General features: G+C 41.3%; 1 long non-coding RNA gene across 1 annotated transcript; it reads left to right on the top strand.

The window, feature by feature from the left end:
• Positions 1-206: 206 nt before the first annotated feature.
• On the top strand, positions 207-6959 carry LOC144587356 (uncharacterized). The gene is made up of 2 exons (XR_013542509.1): positions 207-5504; positions 5602-6959. It is a non-coding gene; the product is annotated as an uncharacterized LOC144587356 (long non-coding RNA).
• The last annotated feature ends 280 nt before the right edge of the window (positions 6960-7239 follow it).

Here is a 7239-nt window from a genome sequence, read left to right as displayed (position 1 = left end):
TGGAGATGGAGAAGCCCCAAAAAGAGGCCGGGAGTGGCCGGACAGCCAACGGCAGTTACATGCCAGCTGGCTGTACAAGCCATCCCTGCAGGGTGTCGACTGGCTTGGAGCACTGCTGAAGCCCTGGTGCTTGACTGAAACAGTGAATTTGCCAGCCTCAGGGGTGGTAACTTGGGGTCAGATGGAAGAGGCGTTGTCCAGGGGGATTGGTGCTCGGCCCACCTGGATGAAATCAGGGCCAGGTAGAGGGAGGAAGTGCCACTTCGTACCCAATAAACTCCAATTCAGTTGTATCCATAGTCTTGAGTTTATGGAGACTACAACTGGGGACACCTTGCCCACTGCCTCCATGCCAGTTGGGTGTGGCAGTGCTCACAGGGATTTACTTCCAGAGCAGTGTGTTTAGGACCGCAACGGCAGTTCTCCACTGACGTGTTTGTATTAATGTCTTCTTAAGCCCTTGTAATTCCTACTGATTTCCTTTAGCAAATCTTCAGTAGACCAGGTTTAACATTCATACTGAAATCAGTGCGGTCCGAAACTGCTTCATTTTCTGTGGATCTCACCCTCTTTGTTCTACTTACATGCTACTCTTTCCCCTTGCTCTTCTGCCATGAACTGATATAATATTTTACCCTCCCTGCTTCATCATAAGGAGGGCAACACACAATGTGTTGTGTTCACACCAGCCTTTTACAGCATGCCATTACAGCCTTCAATCTCTGAAAAAAAGTTGCTTTAAAACAGATATTCCTCAGTCCATCACAAAGTTTCATAAATTAAATTGAAATCAGTCAAATTTATGACTGGTTGTTAAAAAGGTGTAAGTGCTATGAATTTACGATAGTGCTCACATTCAGCTATTCATGACTTCACCTCCCTTCTCAATTTCCCTCCTACCTCACTTATGTAGAATAAAATTCATGCATGTGAGTGAGATCATTATAAACCCTTTATGTTCCACAAGTGCAGTTTTAGATGTTTGCAGGCGTAGAGTACTGTACCCACAAGATACCAACTATATTTCATGGGCTATCGCTTTGCAGAACTAGAACCACACACTAGAATGCACCTCCTGAGTTCATATTTTTGACCTTTAAAAGTATTAGTAAGTATATGGAAGGCACCAGTGATCACTAGAAGGTAGAGGGAAGATGGCCCCATTGTTTTATGGTTATACCACTCATGAATCATAGAACAAATATATATGAAGCAAAAGTCTCCGATTCTATTGTCTACAGGATATCTGGGTACCTTATGTACTAATGGAATATTTTAGAATATATCCTTTAGAGATGTTGTGCTTTTTATACAATGGCTGAAGTCCTGCTGGTGCAACTTAGACCGCGTAAGGCAGATGATATCAGTATTAGCAGTGATTTTCCAGAAATTAAATATTTCTGACTCAAAGACAGAACCCTGATGCTCTCTTCTGAGATATAATTTATGCCTGATGATTTGTTGTCCTCTCCTCGCCCCCGAGCACTCTCTTTGCTCCCTCATCCAAGTGGTTTATAAAGATATTGGACTACACTCAGCCCAGGACAGATCCTTGCGGGACCCCATTTGTCACTTTTGTCCAAAACAGCAACCAACCGTTGGTGAATGTTCTTCGGCTATGGTCTGTGATTGAGCTACAAATTCAACAACAGCATCATCTAGCCCACATGTTGCCAGTGTGGCCATAAGGGGGCCACACGGGTAAAATGGAGACTTACCGAAGGTCTTACTGAAATGAAGAGAGGCTACATCCACTGCATTCCCCTGAGGTATGAAGCTTTTAACACACTTTCTCCCTCTCAAAAGAGATAAGATTACCCTGGCACTCCTGTTTGTCAGAAACCCCTGGTGACTCTTAATAACTACTGCGTTCTCTTCTAAGTGCTGATGGAGCAACTGTTTAATGATCAGCGAGAGGGCCTTTCCTGATACCACTGATCCCTAGTTGCCTAGTTACTCATCCGCTGCCCCCCCTTCCAAGGTGAGGACGATATTTGCTTCCTTCCAGTCTTCAGAGATCTCGCTGGATCCCCAAGAATTCTCCCTATCATGGGCAGCAGCCCCCTCATTTTCTCTTTTATCTGCTCCCGTTAGGGGAACTGCTACATTTTCCTCTTTTGGTTGAAGACAGAGGCAAAGTATTTCTTCTTTCCCTCCCACGAGGCTGCCATCTTTTCCATGAAGTGGGCGTCCTGTTTTCTTCTCCCTGTTGCTCCGAGCATAACTGAGCGTCCCTTTGTTGTTTTAACCTCTCTTACAAGGCTGAGCTCATTCAGAGCTTCAGCCCTCCTGCCCTTCTTCCTACAAATATTTAGTGCTCATCTGTACTCTTCCTTGGTGATTCTCCACCACCCCCCACACACTCTATTTCCTATACATGTCTCTCTTAAATCTCACTCATCCAAAATCTCTTTATGTAAGTACCCTGGTTTTTTTAAATGTCTTTTAAAAATCATGATTGTGCCTCCAGTATTTCACTGAGAAACTGCTTTCCATCATGCTCTCCCTTTTTTTCCAGGATTTCTATGAGATCTCACCCTTAGCATTTCCTTAATCATATCCAACATAGCTTTCTTAAAGTCCAGAGAGTTCATTGCCTGAAACTCAGTATCTTCCTTCCTGGATTACAAAGAATCCTATGAGAACATGGCCACTTCCACCGGAAGGTGTTACAATTTTTGATTAGTTTTTGATTACCCTGTTTCCCTGAAACTAAGACCTAAAATAAGCCCTAGTACGGTTTTTCAGGATACTCGTAATATAAGTCCTACACCCAAAATAAACCCCAATGAAGTGAAACCCTGCCCCCCACCCTTGTGCAGCAACCAGAAGAAGATGTCATGACTGTAGTTGAAGAAATGTCGATTGCTGTACATGAAAAGAATAAAACATCCCCTGAAAATAAGCGCTAAAATGCATTTTTTGGAGCAAAAATTAATACAAGACTTTGTATTATTTTCAGGGAAACACAGTAGTTTTTCCCTCTCAATGAGGACCAGATTGTAGTAGATATCTGATCCTCCTCATTACCCCTCTCGCTTTCTGCAAGAGGTCATGTTCTCTTACAAAGATCTTCCAGGAATAACTTTGAAGTAGAATCCTGGGATTTGTGTGGTATGAAACCACTGTGACTGTGAACACAGGGACACAGTCTAGAAGAGAGAGGGGGATGAACCGTGTTTGGGGTGGTTTGGTTTGCTCCCCCCCCACAAGTGTTCTGCAGGTAGTACCTGCTTCCCTCCACCTGTTCCTCATCTTCAGCCAAGAGTGAAATAAAGAGCTCTTTCTCTCTATGTGCAAAGCTCTCCACCACTGCCACCATTTGCACGTTAGATCTTCATGCAAAAGGAGTGCTCCTTCCCTTTGATAGGTGGGGCAAGGTGAGGCACACCTGCACATATGTGTGTGTGCATGCACATACAAACACACAGAGAGCAAGCAGAGGAGAAGAGGTTCATCAAAAAGAGGCAAACAGCACACGAAATTCTTCTGATTGTAAGTCCATGAAAGATTACACCAGTTGTTGAAGTTCTACACAGTTTGTGCACGGATGTTTATGGAATCATTGTTCTTGCATATGTAAAGATGTGAGTCAACAGTGAGGATATAAATATGACTTGTGAAATTTTCATTCTTCTCCATCTGATAAGACACTTTCCCAAGGAATTTTCAAGCCCTGTAAGATTCCCCTTGCAAGATCAAGACAAGGAGTTCTAATTCCTGCCCCCCTTGTCAGGGATTCCTTGTGCAGATTGCCTGGACAAATCAACCCTCGTTCCCTTTGAGAAGTACTACAGATATTTATGGCAAGCACAGCCCAATTGTCTTATTGTTGAAAACAAGAAGCAAGCAGGCTGTTTGATTCTTCTAATCCTTGAAGGTCCACACAAGATCAGCTTTGTTATTTGTGTTAAAGCATTAAAGCTTTTTAATGCAATGTTGTGGTTTGGCAGAAATAGTTTTTGCTCTCATTGGCCTTCGTTGACAAGAATGAAACAAAATACTTGGCCTTTTCCTGGGGTGAGGACAAATAATTGTATTGTTGTATTCTCGAAGGCTTTCACAGCCGGGATCTGATGGTTGTTGTAGGTTTTTCGGGCTGTTTGGCTGTGTTCTGGATCACGGCCAAACAGGATGAAAAACCTACAACAAAAATGGTATTGTTCCTCTCCTTTGTCTGCATGGATTTACATTTGTAGGTGAGGTCTCAAAATCTCTTGCTGGTCTCATTATTGAAAGGGAGAATGTGTAATTTCTCATCCTTCTATGTGAGGACAAGACAAGCGACAATTTACGTCCCCATTATATTTCTTCCATGAACCACATTTTTTTCTGCATTTAGGATCAGATGTGGTTTTAAATTCTGTTCCAAAGGCATCAGAACTTTGGAATCATCTTATAATGCATTCACTGGTGTGGTAGTTGTGTTCTTGACTACCACATAGGGAGAGGGAAAGAACGAAAAATTTGTCCTAATAATATTTACTGCACTTTTTGTCTTATCCATATCTACTGCAGAAAATTATGATATTGACACAGGAAACATTGATTTTCTTCTTGTTCAAAGGCTCCATGGGTATTTCACATGGTTATCACATGACAAATGGCACATCAGCTACCATGACTAAGAAAAACAGGGCACAATATATGGGTGACTATGTTGTAAGGACAAAAGCAAGTACATGCTTCTGTGTGAGGGACAGATGAGAGATAAAAACATGTTCTCTATGGTTCGGGTATCTGTGGGAATTTATTCCTACTCTCTGCGTTAGAGATGACCTTCAACTCTCACCAGATGTCTCCACTACTGTTAGCGGCCACTGTCAAAAATAGTTGCTTAAAATAACCCTGGTCTTCCCTCTAATGCATAATATAAGCATTTGCACAAGTGGCTTTGTATGTATGTCACTTGTTCTCTCTTTATCTTATTACTGCAGCTACATATTGGGTTTATACACCAAGTGCTTTCTATCTTTGTTGCCCATTCCTAAAATACTTCACAGTTAAGGGGGGGGGGGGAGAAATGAAAGCCATAGAAATAATTGAGAAAGAAACATGAAATTGAAAGAAGTGCTGTATAACAGATGCAGTTGTATCAATTAAAATGTGGTGCATTTGATCTGGGAGGAAATAACTTTGTAATATTTCTAAGCTTCAGGTGCTGGGATTCAGCGTAGCACTTGATATTCCACTAGCCATTTCCTTAGTAACTTTTAAGGAGCAATTGTTGATTTCCATCAGTGTCTTAATATAGGTTCCTTGAACGACCACTCCATTTTGGAACATCAGGTTCCAGCTGGAGCACCGCAGAGAGGCAGACGCCAGAGTACAAAGCCAGCACTTTGGGCTAAATGTTGTTTTCTTTCCTGTCTCATCCCAGCTGCCCTCCACCTGCAAAATGAAAAGGCCCGAAATTATTGAAGATAATTTACCTTCTTCAAGTCTGCTGTTCCTGATGGTTATGGAAATTGCTAAGCAAAATGAAATTGGAATCGTCAAGCCACGTATGGAACAATATGTCACAGAAAGTAAATGTATGTATAATGTGCTAAATATCTGTCCCCTGTAAATAATACAGTATATGAAATATCTTTGTTGCAGAAATGTTTGAATGTCGTAAGCAGAAACAATGAGACCATCCTCCAGCAGTGGAGTCACATAGGATATCTGTGTATCTCAAATGGAATAAATTGTCAGCCAGCACTCTGTTTAATGTTCAGACTGAATTGGGGCCAGTCCATCTGGGATTTTTCAGTGCTGTTTGATCTGCACTTTCAAGTTTGGGTGAGCTTTGGAAATTGAATTTAATGGACATTGTACCAAGAAAGAAAGAGAGGTAATGGATATGTGTGTGTGTGTGTGTGTGTGTGTGTGTGTGTGTGTGTGTGTGTGTGTGTGTGTGTGTGTGTGTGTGTGTGTGTGTGTGTGTGAGAGAGAGAGAGAGAGAGAGAGAGAGAGAGAGAGAGACAGACAGACAGACAGACAGACAGACAGACAGAGGTTTGTTTATATGAAACTACATGCAAAATTTAACCTACATTTACATCTTTGTAGTTTTGGACTTTGCAAGAATGGTGGTTAGGTTTTATGCACTTCCATCAGGATCTTCCATCAAATTACTCATTTTTTGCAGTTTTATCACCTCAGTTTCATGGCCTCACCAGTTTCTAGCCACCGTTTGACAAGAGGTGCTTTCAAGTATGAAGAAAAAGTAAAACACAGTTCTTTCAAATTCTATATAAGTTCTTGCCTTATTATAGCACTAGATGAAGTGGATTGCATGTTTTAAAGGAGAAAGCTATGCTGGGAAATGTAACTTGCCTCCCTTTAATTGGAGCATTTTGGATCCATGGGAAGCTGCCCTATATGCAGTCAAAATCTTGTTCCATCATGTGTATTATGTTCACCAATACCCTGTCTGGAATACAGGCAAGCAGAATGAAAGAAGTAAAAGCTGAAGTGCTGCAAAAAATAAAAGCCAGCAGCAGGCATAAAAAAAGAATAAAGTACAGAATGAATTTGCTTGATATCTAATGTGATCTACTTCATGAGAGACTCAAGATATCCATGACATATTCACATACACGGGCATGTAGTCTCTGTTTCTAAAGTGTAATGCAAAATGAGAACTGCAGCTGTCTAAAAGAAAGGAGAAAAAAATTCTCCAGTGCCCACTCACCTTACTGAAAATAAAAGGAATTGAATTGACAAACTCTAAACTGACAAACACTCTTCTCTTTCCCTGCCCAAGTGCAAAATGATTGATTTCAGCCTTCCCATAGGCTCCAGGAGTGTGGTTTCCAGGAGAGCTTGGGCTTTCCATTGGTGCTTGAGCTGTAAATTTCCATTTGCTTTTGGCTTTCTATTCTGTTAAAATATTACTTTTTTTCTCTCAACATGACTCACAAGTGCCAAGTGTTTTTTTTTAACTTAGTTTTTCATCTTTTTTTAATACCAAACTGCTAAAGCAATAGTTAGTACTTCAGAGAGCCCTGATTTGATTCAAGTGATTCCTTGGGCTTCCTCATGATGTTTCAAATCAATTTGGAAACTGATAAATACACCACTTCATTTCAGATTATTTGTTGAGCACTTTGCTTCAACTGCTATTTCCTGACCTAATAGAAGTACTGTACAATAGGACAGTGGTTCTTAACCTTTGTTACTTGGATGTTTTTGAACTGCAACTCCCAGAAACCCCAGCCAGCACAGTTGGTGGTGAAGGCTTCTGGGAGTTGC

This window comes from Pogona vitticeps, chromosome 1 (assembly GCF_051106095.1).
Source record: "Pogona vitticeps strain Pit_001003342236 chromosome 1, PviZW2.1, whole genome shotgun sequence".
In the NCBI taxonomy this organism is placed as follows: domain Eukaryota; kingdom Metazoa; phylum Chordata; class Lepidosauria; order Squamata; family Agamidae; genus Pogona; species Pogona vitticeps.
Note: the sequence above shows the minus strand (reverse complement) of the source record. Positions and strands in the feature narration are given on the sequence as shown.